The sequence below is a fragment of the Sphaeramia orbicularis genome, chromosome 3, assembly GCF_902148855.1.
Source record: "Sphaeramia orbicularis chromosome 3, fSphaOr1.1, whole genome shotgun sequence".
Lineage (NCBI taxonomy): Eukaryota > Metazoa > Chordata > Actinopteri > Kurtiformes > Apogonidae > Sphaeramia > Sphaeramia orbicularis.
The window spans coordinates 29,420,483-29,433,295 of NC_043959.1; the positions used below are offsets into that span (position 1 = coordinate 29,420,483).

The 12,813-nt window shown below is 39.3% G+C and overlaps 1 protein-coding gene across 8 annotated transcripts in view; it reads left to right on the forward strand.

Annotated features, from left to right (window-relative positions):
- Positions 1 to 12,813, forward strand: part of znf536 (zinc finger protein 536) — a 241,578-nt gene that overhangs the window by 73,591 nt on the left and 155,174 nt on the right. For all 8 annotated transcript variants that reach the window (XR_003934724.1, XM_030128170.1, XM_030128222.1 and 5 more), the window contains one exon: positions 5,492 to 5,591. The gene's annotated coding sequence lies outside the window, so the exon portion shown is untranslated. The remainder of the gene's footprint in view (positions 1 to 5,491; positions 5,592 to 12,813) is intronic.

Here is a 12,813-nt window from a genome sequence, read left to right on the forward strand (position 1 = left end):
GGGAGATAGAGGACATGCTGCGTTAATTACAAGCGCCCGTTAAAATAAACCGCCGGTATAAAATATGACTCTCTCTCTCTCCCATTCTTGGGGTTTGAACCTATAAAATGTCAGCGAGGTGTGTACCTCAGATGTGCTGTTTGGAGACCAAACACAACAGCAGCCCTTCTGGATGAAGATTGGAAAAGAGAGATAGACAGAGAAAGTAAGAGAAAGAGGGAGAGGAGGGAGCGAGATCCACAAAAAACACAACAGAGCTCTACAATCAACAAAGAAAGCAGTGTTTACTCTGCATTTAAAGACTTATGAATTCTTCTCGCCCCCGCCTCGCCGTTGCGTGGCATTAACCAAAAGGGAAAATAGCCCAGTTAAGCACCCGGTTTATTATTCTTCAAACTCTTGTCTGAAAAGTAATATGCTTTAAAGGCACAGTAAATGTACTGGTGCTCTCCCCCCCTGTATCTGTTTCAGCCTTTCCCTTACCAAGCGGTATGTGTGTAAGTGAGTAAAGTTACATTGCAAAGAGAGAAGCAGAAAGATGGATTATTTTTCCTGAAGCGTGGACTTAAGTTTCTGCTCTCTGCTGCTGGGTGGCCCACTCCTCTTTAGCCGTGTTAACATAAGAATAGAGGGGTGGCCGGGTGGGGGGGTTAGGGTACAGGGGGAAGGGGAAAGGGAGCGAGGGGTGGTGTAGCTGGGTAGCTGGTTTAAATTATTCTGCGCCTCTGCTGCTGCATAGCAGGAGCTGTTGTTATCCACTTAGAACATCAGACGATTTGTTCGTTCTCCCTCTCTCTTCTCTCTTTCTCTCAACCCTGTGGGCGTCTTTATTCGGGACCCTTTGTATCACTGCTATGTTATAACACCCATCTCAGCCAGGGTGCACCTCATTCCCTGCCACTTTACTCTGTTGCATTATGTATGCCTTTCGAACCCCTTTAATTCAGATAAAGAAATATCTGAAATAATGTATTCCGCTGAAACGTATCATATGCTAACTGTTTCTTTTAGCTGATCTCCAGGACGATATGTTTTGCTGTTTCCCCTTGAGGATCATCTCAAAAAATCTAAATATCAAATGTTAACTCTCCTTACCATGGGCTGTCATCCAAACTCAGTGACGAGTGCTGTGACGCTTGCAGGCCCAGATGAGGAATGCAGTTATGAGGAGATGTTTGTATACATTCAGCCTTGCCTTGGAAAGCAGCGATGGTGGTTGAGCACAGCTTAAAGACATCTGGATGCGATGAACTGCCATTTGTCTAAACAATCAAGAGTCTTACCAAAGCCACCCAACGTGAGCTGTGCTTTTAGTACATACTTGTGCAATGTGCTTCAACAGAAAGTGTTATTGACAAATATTTTATTGCGACAGACTCATGAGATCTCAAAACGAGATTTTTTTTTTTTTTTTTGCGTCATTCCAGCTTTTTGCTGTAAACATAAAGCAGTAGTGAAGGCTATTTATTTCAGAATGATAAGATGCAACGAAGCTCAATTTGAAGAAGGTACGGTAAGAATTAAAAGACGTAAAACCATCTTGGCATTTGATTATGAAATTTACTGCTCATTCTTTCAGCTGGAAGATGCAAAATGGTCAGTAATAAGAGGTCATATTCTGCGGTTGACCACCTCCGCCATCGTTGCAACAATTCATTCAGCGAACTTGAAAAGATGCAATACAAACATGACTTTATGGATTTCTATGCAGGGTAAAAACATCAGATCATGTGAATGAGCACCATTTTTCAAAGGAAATGCCACACCTATCAATGCATTTCTCTCCTTAATTCCATTTAAACAAAATTTCTGGGCAGTCATAGCAGCCATGCTTTAACTATGCCAGTGGTGTGTGTGTATGTGCATGTGTGTGTGTGTGTGTGTGTGTGTGTGTGTGTTTGTGTGTGTGTGCGTGTACATGGCTGTATGTGTGTGTGGTGGTGGAGGGGGCAGGCAGACATGACTGGGATAATAAGCGTCATGGAATCTAATCAGATTTCTAAGAGGAATTGATTGTTGTGAGGCAGCCGGTGCAGGAGTGGGGTTGACAATAAGCTGAAATTTAAGTGTTAATTTTTATGCTAATCCTCTGGCATCTCTGTGTGATGCAATTTGGTCCAGCAGACCCTCGACTTTGCGCCGCAGATATGAAATTGTCCCGCGTACAGAGAAAATGTCAGCTTGCCAGACCCTGAAAGCTTGTAATTTATTAGGTATGTTTCTATTAGTATGTGTCACAGTTGTTAGGGAGCCACATGCGCAGGCAGGCAGCCACACCACCTCGTTCTCTCCCTCCCTTCCTCCCTCTTTCTCTATATCTTTCTATTCCTCTACCCCAACTCCATTCTTCATCTTTTTTTTTTTCCATGCATTGCTATCCACTTCTTTAGCACACACACAATGACACACACCATGCTTGTTCTTAAGATGGTCTCGGCTCAGTGGCTGCTACACTGGGGCCTTAATGTATTATCATATATCGGGTGGTCCTTGCCCCCTGGACAAAAGGCTATTTAATACAATTTAATGACATTCCCAAGAATGAGGGGAGGAGGGGTGGAGCGGAGGTAGAAAGAGAGGGATAGAGTATGAGAATAAAAGAAAGAGGGAGGGAGCGAAGACGGGGGAAAGAGAAGAAGAAAAAAGACATGGAGAGGCCCAGATGAAAATAGCATCTGTGTTTTTCATGGCTCACCCATGCAAACATTGCAGTGTAAAATGCGTGACTTTCCCTCCTCTGTCTCTGTCTGTCTCAGCCTCTGTCTATACCTGCAGTATTAAATGTATTCAGAGGGATTGATAAATCTAAGTGTAAATGGACTTCCCACTTTCCATCTTGGCCTTGGCATCCTGCCTAACATGTTACCAGTAGAGGATCCTTAAACAGAAGTACATCAAATCAGAAACACTCAGATGAACGACTGAAAGTACAATTAGAATTAAGTTACAGTACATAAGTTTATTATGCAGTATGTACGAGTTTCAGCAGTTTGGATTCTATTTATGGGCAGCAATGGATCTGTAAAAGTATTACAGAAGATGTAGAGTTAGAGTTTGACAGATGGGAGGTTTTCAGGACCAATATAATAACAGTAGTTGTAATCTATCAGGAATAGTCCAATAGCCAATTGATTGGTCCATGTCATTATCCCCCACAAATCCACAATATGCTAATGGAAATTTACAATTCTTGACTTGATCAGAAATAATGATAACCCTTGAACTGAACATCCAAAGTAATAAGTACTTGAATGAAGAAATCAATCACGTAAGTGAATGTGGATCTAATAAATCTGGAACTAAACATTAAACGTAAGCAATTTGAGTAGATTTTCCTTTTTTTCCATCAAAAATTCTACTTTAGAAATCTGTTATAGCCCATCAGCCACAATTAGTGCCAAGTTCTGCCAATACTAATAGTGTGTAAAATGTCGTATCAACACAAATTAAATCGCTTTATCACTAAAATTATGCATAAATGGACAGTGCACTGGTGGCATATATGTCCCTTATACTTTACTATATGTCATTTGCAACAGAAATCTGTGTAGGTGAAAACATTGCTGATATGTTACTAATTGAAAATTGTAATGCTAACTATGCAAAATACATATAATGACAGTCAGTATGCCCAAACTGTCCAAAAAACATCCATACTGAATGTTTTGACAAAATGGTTATAATTCTGTGTTCAGGCAAGTACTTTTAAGGCTAAAGTTATGGAACAAAAGTCACATTTGCAATGTTTTATGTTGTTTAACATTTAAAAAATATTCTATTCTATTCTATTCTATTCTATTCTATTCTATTCTATTCTATTCTATTCTATTCTATTCTATCTTAAGTCTTCTCCTTCCTTATGTTTAAACACTGCTAAAGTCGCTGTGCTCCCTGCTCATGTGTTGAGTGGTACTAGAAAGCCAGTCAAAACTGTACTCAATGGGCCCAGAAAACACACTGAAAGGTTTGGATGCAATTCACATATAGGTCAATTAAATGCAACAACATCTGCTCTCTCCCTACCATTTGCATATAGCATTCATATGTTAATGATGTCCCTTGTTTTTTTTTTTTTTCTGCATGTGTGTATGTGCATGTGTGTTTGTGTGCGCTATTTGTTTCTCTCTCTGTGTATTTTTTTTTTCCTGTACTTCCTCCCCTCCTCCCAGTCTCTTTGTATCGCCAAACAAAAAGAGATGCAGAAAATTTGGATTCATACTTCCCTTTTCGAAAAAACCAGATACGCCCGTCCTATTTTCACTTCCTCTCGCCTGACGATTAAAGGGGAGGTTAGACGAGTGCCACAGTTGTTCTATTGCCGTGCCCCTGATTTCGACAAGAAGCCCCTTTAACAGCAGAGAAGGCGAGGCCCTATCTCTTCCCCAAGCAGCTTAATGCCTTATAAATCAATGATGACACAGATGGACTAGCGATAATCTATTTAGAATGCCTCACAGCAAATATTGTTGTGCAGATGATTAGACAGCCAGTTATTTTAACTCAGACCCCCTAAACCCAATCTTCCTCTTCTCATAATGCTCCCCAGATTTATAGCGGTAATTTGAGATTGGACATTTTTGTTATTTAGAATAAATCTGGCCAAAACATATAGTGTAAAATGAAAGTGATGTAAAGTAAAATGAGGTTGTGGCAGGATGGTGTGGCTACATACAAAAAAAAAAAAAAGAAAAAAAACGGAGGCGACTGTGCATATGTGTCCTGGGTGGCATGGGCAGCTTGAGGAACAAAAGACATGAAGAGGTGCTGGTGTCTGTGCCAAGGCCATAATGATAAGGCATGTTTCTTTAAAGAAGGGGGAGACAGACCTTTAGCAGAATTGTATCTCCAGGGCATTTCTGTGTGTGTGTTAGACTGTCTAGTGACACGAGGGGGGTTAATGGCAATCCAGGGTCTTTGCCCCTTTTCATGGTCGATGAGTCTCAATTTAGCGTGTGTGGCTGAGGAGGAGGAGGAGGAGGAAGAAGAAGAAGAGAAGAGGAGGAGAAAAGAGAAGAGGAGGAGTGCGAAAATGAAGTGGAGGTTGTCAGACGTGGCAGCTGCTTGGAGGCCCTGATAAATATAAGCCCTTATTGATCGGTTGAAAATGAAAGATCCCCGAGTGGCGTGCAGTATTTAGCTTCTTGTCTGCCTCGCGTCAGCGGTGGCCTTGCCTTGGAGGGATAGATTTTCAGCTGTGCCTCCGGGCACCGCAGCACGCCGGCTTTGATTTCATCTTTAACCTTTTTCGGCTGCGTTCCCTTGACCTCTGCAGTGTTGCTCTCTGAATTTGTTAGATTTTCATCTTGACATCGACCCCCCTCGCTGCCACTGCCACCTCCCCTCCTTCTCCCTCTCCTTCCCTCTTCGCCTTCTCCACACATCACTCTTCTCCTTCTTCTACATCTTGAAGTATCCACTGTCCGTCTTCCATCAGGTCTATATTTCACTGTCACCTTTCCTAATCTTTCTCCTTCTCTGTTTCTCCCTCCAGGTGGTCATTCCAGTAAGCAGTAGTCAGTCAGGAGTGACAGTGAGAGGCCACTTGATCCTAACAAACAGCTTGCACTCCAGTATGCTGTTGGTGTGTTAAGGTAAGTTCACACACAGTTCATACTTCATCCACAATGCTCTCAACTTGAGGATTTTCCACATTTTTCTCTACTCTGTCTGATATTTGCTTCCTCCACTGTAAGGATAAAACAACATGACACATACACACAAGTAAATGCACACAGACTCACACACTCCAACTGTTCGTCATTCACTCACCATTTAGTCTTATCCCCAAAGGCACTCTCTTAAACCAAAACACACACACACACATGCAGTCACACAGCTACAGTACACTGCTGCTATGTGCGCAGACAGAACTTGTAACAATCTGGATTGTGATAATCTATGATAATCATCCGCCACATGCCACCTAAAAACACACATGGGTGGCATTCAACACCCACACTGGCACATTGCTTCAGTGCATCTCGCCTCCCTCTGCCGCTCTCCCCAATGTCACTACCTCCAGCGTCAATGTCACCACTCTGCTCCTTATTTCTCTTTTATGTATGAGGAGATTGTGCACATCGGAAGGGAGAAAAAGGAAGGAATCTTGAACAATTTATGTTTGGCATTAGTGTAATTGAATCCCACTCGTATATCAAAGTAAGAAAAGTTGCGAGGTGTGGGTGATATAAATGCGAGGTAGAGATCCATGAAAACATGGATGTGTCTCTCCCCTTTTCCTTGTCTTCTGAACAATGTCTCCCATCTTTTTTTTATTCTCTCCCTCTCTCCCCTCCTTTAGCTAGATGGATGATAAATTCCCAGCCGGAGAGCCAGCAACAGCTGTTGGCAGACAGGCCTGATATGAGAATAGCAGCATAGGATGAGCAGGCATTAAAAATTAATATGCTATTTAGCCTAGGTGTATTTTAGGTATTTGACATTTTCATGTCCGGGACAGACTAAATTTATTCATAGTACAGAAAAAAATAAAAAATAAAAAAATAAGACGAGGGGAATGGGCGTAGGGAGGGGGAGGGAAGGGTGGGAGAGAGAGAAATGGGGAATGCAGGGAACACTAAGTGAAGGCCATTCTGGTTTTATGGTCACCCTGGTTCACCTTGCCTCCCACCACAATGATGAGCTGCTTCACAGCAGAATGTGACAAGGCTTCTGGTTGTGTACACACTAAACACAAGTGGAAACCATTTTCCAGCAAAACTCCTTCTCACGGCGTGTGTGGTTAAAGTTCAATGTTTTTTAAAGCTGCAGAAATCAGAAAAAAAAAAAAAAATCAAACCTCCTGTATCCCAGCTGCTCTCTCCTCACCCCTCTGTCATAAATGCATGTTCCACCAGTTGGCCATAATGTATTTGTTGAGTGTTCAGAAGGAATGGTCTCTCTGAAAGGTCATGAGGTCATAGGCCAAAGTGTTCTTTCTCTCCTGTCATGAAAACAGAGCCAAGAAGAAATGCAGAAAGAGTACGAATAAACAGATATAATAGCCTGTTGCACTTAGTGGATCTGTTACCTTTTCTTATACTGTCTGTAAAACTATGCCCTAAATAATTTCAGATTTTAAAGCAAAACTAATTGTATTATCCTATTGGTGATGTTAACCATTTAGCATGAGAGACAGAATGAAGAAAAATACTTTTCACATCTCTGTAACATACTTTTCTGACTGCACATATATTAACTTTTTTCTCTTAGAAGAAAATGCAGAGTTGCCATGATGTGACTATAAAGTCACATGACCTGTTAGAAATGAGGCCAAGCATTGTATCCTGGAAAAGTATGTTTATAGGAAGAGAACTCAGAATTACACAGTTTATGTCCATTGTCTATGTCCAGTGTCATTGCAGGAAGTCATGTGCAATAAGACAAGAATGTTAAGATTGTACAGGCTTATAGAGCTCACTGTTAGAGGTTTTCTTTAAAAAAAAAAATAAATAAATAAAAAATAATTGAAACCACAAACCCTCCTTAACCTTAACCATAGCAAATTTTCCTTTGGAGAAAATTCCAAAATGTGGAAATTGGATGCTAAAAACGTTGCTAATAAAACTGAACCCTGTTGAACAATACTTAAACTTCTGCATACTTTTACCGCAGTTAATATGATTTGACACACAAGGTACTCTACTGTCCTACCAAATACCCCTGTTGGTTTCTTGTAACTGTTACCTGAATTGGCAGATGGATAAAAATGTAAAAAAAAAAAAAAAAATTCCAATGACTGAAAACCTATGTCATTGTTTAAGGCTCAAAAGTTCAAGTCCAGGTTCAGAGTCTGACGTTTCTATGATGACACATTATAGTTTTTAATAAGACTAAATTTTGTGTTTTTTGTGCATTCGAGTCAACTAATCCACATTGCAGTGACAGTCAATGGTAAAAGAAAGAGCTGATTTGGTTTGGTTTCTTCAGCTTTTCAACTCTTCGAATAATCCTAAAATGTACACAGCAGCTGAGCCATGTGTTGCCGAGAAGCTGAAAAGAAATAGTGTACATTTAGAGTAGCATTTTCCCCTATTCTCATTTATCCAGATTAGAAATTTAAATGCCAGCTGTCATTACAGATAAAATCCTCAGCAATGCAAACTTTACATTCTGTTCCATTTTAAACAGTATTCAGTGCAACTAAAACTGAAAAACATTCTCAAGCACATTAGATTTTGGTAATAAATGGAGACACTGTGGATATATTGTCATCTGAACATGCCGGACCCCCCTCCTCCTCCTCCTCCTCCCAGGCCCCTGGATTAGGAAACTCCTGCACTCCTGCTGACGTACCACACTGCAGTCAAACACGGGACCCCCGGTGGTCCTGACAGCAAAAGTACAGGGCCCATGCTGGGCAATGCCAGGACAGTCCTCCCTCTCCATCCCTCCCTCCCTGCTTGGTGATTAATGGCTAATGCTGGTCTGGTACATCTCTATATCCTCCCTCATCCTTCTCTCACTAATCGTTGTGAAATCTTAGACATGGCCCGGACTTGGACTCCTGTAGAAAAGGGGGAATTGGACTTGATTGAAGTCTAGGGAGTTCATGTCAACCTGCTATAGCATCAATATCTTCCTGTTTTTTTTTTGTTTTGTTTTGGTTTTTTTTTTACTTGCGTGCAGAGTTGCTTCCTCTCCCTGACATTACACATAAAGCCTGAAAACTGGCACTGATGTTTTATAACTTCACTTTTTTCATCAAGAAACAAATTTAGGTCAGTTCTTTGTGGGGGGAAGACACTTTAGTTTTCTCTATCTGGGTGAAATCCAATCTATCACGGTTTATGGCACTTCAAACAATTATTTCTACAAATAACAATTCATTTCTTGTCAGTTGGTAACAGCATGCAATGAAAAGATGTTTTAAAAATTGATTCAATTTAAATAAAGCTGTAACACCACAACTAGGAAGAAAAAAGCACTAAGGATGTGCATCAGTTTGCAGTGTCGTAGAGTCCAAAGTAGTAGTTTTCTTAACCCTTAAAGACCTAGAACTGTTTTTGTGGCAACTTCTAAATTATTTTTTTCTCTACATTTAGTAATTGATCACCATTTATTACTATATTACCCTCTTTATTTAGCTTTTTTCAGTGAAAATCTGATGCATATCCATATTTAATTTACTGATCATGTAAATGTTCATAAAAACTCACAGGAAATTCAAAGGTTATTTGAACAAAACAGAGAAAACTGATGAAAAAGATATGCTTTCAACAAAATATATCATTAACTAAATATAAAAACAAGCACCTGAAACTACTGTCATTTGTCAAACTACATAAGTTTTACTGGCGAATCAATGTTGCCAAAGATGATGATGTTTTCATGTTAACTAAGGCGAGTGAATGTCCAGATAGGTCATATCTAATCACCATGGAAAGCTGAAAAACGGCATTTTACTTGAATTATTTGATTGTATTGATAGGATTAGTGGATCAATAGTTATTAAACATTATAGTTCAGTAGATCCTTTTGGTTGCGGTGTGTTTACGTTTTTGAGGGTTAAATAATACATGACACAGTAACATACTACAAAATCATTCAAACTTGAAGCATTATTAAGTTGTAATAAACCAAGATTAAAAGGCAAATTATAAGTAATGTTATTCATTAAATATTATACTGTGTAAGTCTGTTTTTCAATGAGGCAATAGCAGCTGAAACCAGTATATCAAACAGCAGAGAAGACTCCAAATGAATGGTATTTTTGGAGCCAGATTAATTAAAGTTTCCAAGTTTTTATTTCATTTTCAGTGATGTTTTGCTTAATCTTAAGAATCAACTTTCCTTTAATTATTAAATGCATTTTTAGTTACTGTATTTATAAAGTCTGCAGGTTAGAGAGTGTGCATATGATTCCTTTTTAATCATATGATTCATATTTTTAATAATAAATATTCAGTGTCTTTGCACTTATTTAAAAGTGGTAGCCCAACTCATCGTCATGACTTAACAGGATAAAGGGAATTGCAGTGCATTCTCTAACAGCATGAAGCAACATCTGTATTTTTTTGGCGCTGAGCATGAGGTGAGCAAGTTTAAAATAGTTCAGCCATTGATAAGATGCAGCGTGCACCGGCTGACAAACTGAAATGAGCAACAAGTGATGAGAGATTTGAGAGGCTCATTTGTATTCCATCCTGCATCTGCACCGTTGGCCACAACTACTTTTAGAATGTGTCAGCTGTCTGCTTAGAGGGGAACAAGATGGGGAATCACTTTATCTCCTGTGATAAGGAACGAAATTCTGCTGACATTCCCTTAAACAAACTGAAACTAAAAGGTATTGGACACTGTTTTTGAGAGCACAAAATGAATCATATTTCAACCCTCTGTCAAACCTATGGTATTTCCCCATGTTTAGTCAAATTAGAATAACTACAGCACAATAAGACACTAATCGGACCTGCTGAGTCGGCTGCTGTTGGCAAAATGTACAGATTCTGTGCAACAGATTGATGTGTTCAGAACATCTTTCAGCTTGAAGAGACTTCCAGATCAATCTTAGTCCCAATTTGTGGACTACATTCCAACTGTTGGTGGATAACACCAGCAGCAAGCCAAAACCACTGCAAAACTTTAATTTAGTGACGACAATGAAAATGCATTTTAACCCATTAAAGGGGTTATTATTAGCCTTTGGTAAATTTATTTATGCATTTGGGGACCCTAATAGTTCAAAAAGTTTGAATTTGAACCCTCCAGGTGCTTCAAAGCTATCTTTATATTAATTCCGGTAAAAATCAAGTAGATTTCCACAACCTGTTTCAATTCCTTCTTAATTTGTTACGTTTTATAATTAGTTATGTCACGACATTTGCACATATAAGGTCAAGACTTCTGACGAACATCTCTCCGCGTATGCCATAATTGTTTATCAGCAGCAGCAGTTGTCGTCCATACTAAAAATACGTCCAAACTTTGAGCCGATTACCTAAAATGTTCAGTTGTTGGTTGTATTAACTAACACAAGTGGCTGAACGGGACAGAGCAGCACAGCCAACAACCTGGAGGGGGTCATTTGCATTTGAAGGGCTAACGCTCAAAATGACCTTTCTGGTGTCATTACTCAGAAATAGGGTTGAAGATGAACCTGTGGAGTTAAATTAATGAAGAATTCAGACCCAAGTAGAGCATTTACAGTTTATGTAGACCACAGGGAAATGTTTTAAAATGCATAATTTCATTTTAAAAAAGCAAAATAACACTCCTTTAAGACAGGCTGCAACATATGCATGCTTCTCCCATCATGTAATGTTTCTACACATCACATTATTGATAAAATGATGATCATGATTTTCTGAAATACATACATGCTCCTTAAGTCAAGTTTGCCAGCTAATGTGATTTAAAATGTTTTTTTTGTTGTTGTTGTTTCTTTGTTGCTTTCTTTGTTGCTTCTTTTACTTTTTTTTTTTTTTGCAAAATCTGAAAAAAAAAAGAAAGTATTTTGCCATCCTCACATTACAGTGAGTTAATGATATATTTCATTTGCCTTATGTCTTAAAAACCATTACATTGTATTAAAAATATGCACGACACATCTGAATCAAGAGAGAAGCATGCAAAAAAAAATGCACAGAAAAGATGGACTAATATTGCATTATCAAGTCTGTTGGTATTCACCTTCACAATCACCAGCTATTTAAGACACATTTCTTAAAAGTGTTTAAGCACCTTTAATTATACCTTAAACTCATATAATAAGGGAAAGAGTGGAAAATGTGACACCTTTATTCACAACTACAGTGCATACACCTGCACTGACTGTCAAACTAGCATGTAATAATATCACATCAGCCATCCTGTCCCACTGTTTTCAGCAGTATTCCACCTTCTTCTCTCCTACACCTTTTTTCTTTTATTTTCCACCTTTCTATCTGCTAATCTTTTAAATACTTCCTTTACTCTGTTGTGTCTTTACTGTGACGTCTCTTTCACTCCGTCTCCATTGCTTCCACACTACTTGGCAGCAACTTCCCGTCGCCGTACAGCACAGTACTGTACATACACCGACTGTTATTACCTTGGGGAACGTTTAGCAGCTCCGTGTTTAACACCATAACCTCCACTACATCAGCAGCGGCAACGGAGAGAAAAAACCTGGGAGGTGGAAACCAGAGACGGCTCATGTTAGGCGAGCGTTCGACTGATCCCCATGATAAAGACGACAAGAGAGAGAGCGAAGGAGAGACAGAGAGAGTATGTGACAAGCTGGTTTTATTGTAACCCATTGGATGATCAGTGTATCTTAAGTGGTAGGATAATTCCATGTGATATCTCACTACAAAGTAAACAGAAATCAAAGCCCTTCAAACTCAGAGACAGAGGCACTATATGAAAGTAAGCATCTTAACAACCTCCTTCATTTCTGCTGTTTCTTCCATCTTTACTTCCCATTGATTTCATGTAACTGGGGTTAAGTGAAACTATGCGAGAGGCAATGGATCCACTTGACTTTCTGTCTTGGAGGCTTGCAGTGACTGGCTGAATGTACGGTCAAATCAAACATCTAGTCAACATTGCATCTGCCTTCAGTTGTGTCAATAGTCACTTTTTCATTGGACATCTGCACAAAACTTTACCGATATTTACTAAATGTCAAAAAAAAAGAAGTGTGTCATATCGGTTTTTCCATTAAATCACAAGTTTGATGATTTGTGTATTTATTATTGCGAGATGACACAAGAAGTCATTCCATAAACATGGCGACGAATGTAAATATGGCGTTGATTTACAGATATATTCATTATTATTGTATATTACCCCTCTATCTCGTACTAAATTAAAAAATGATTGGGTTTCCTG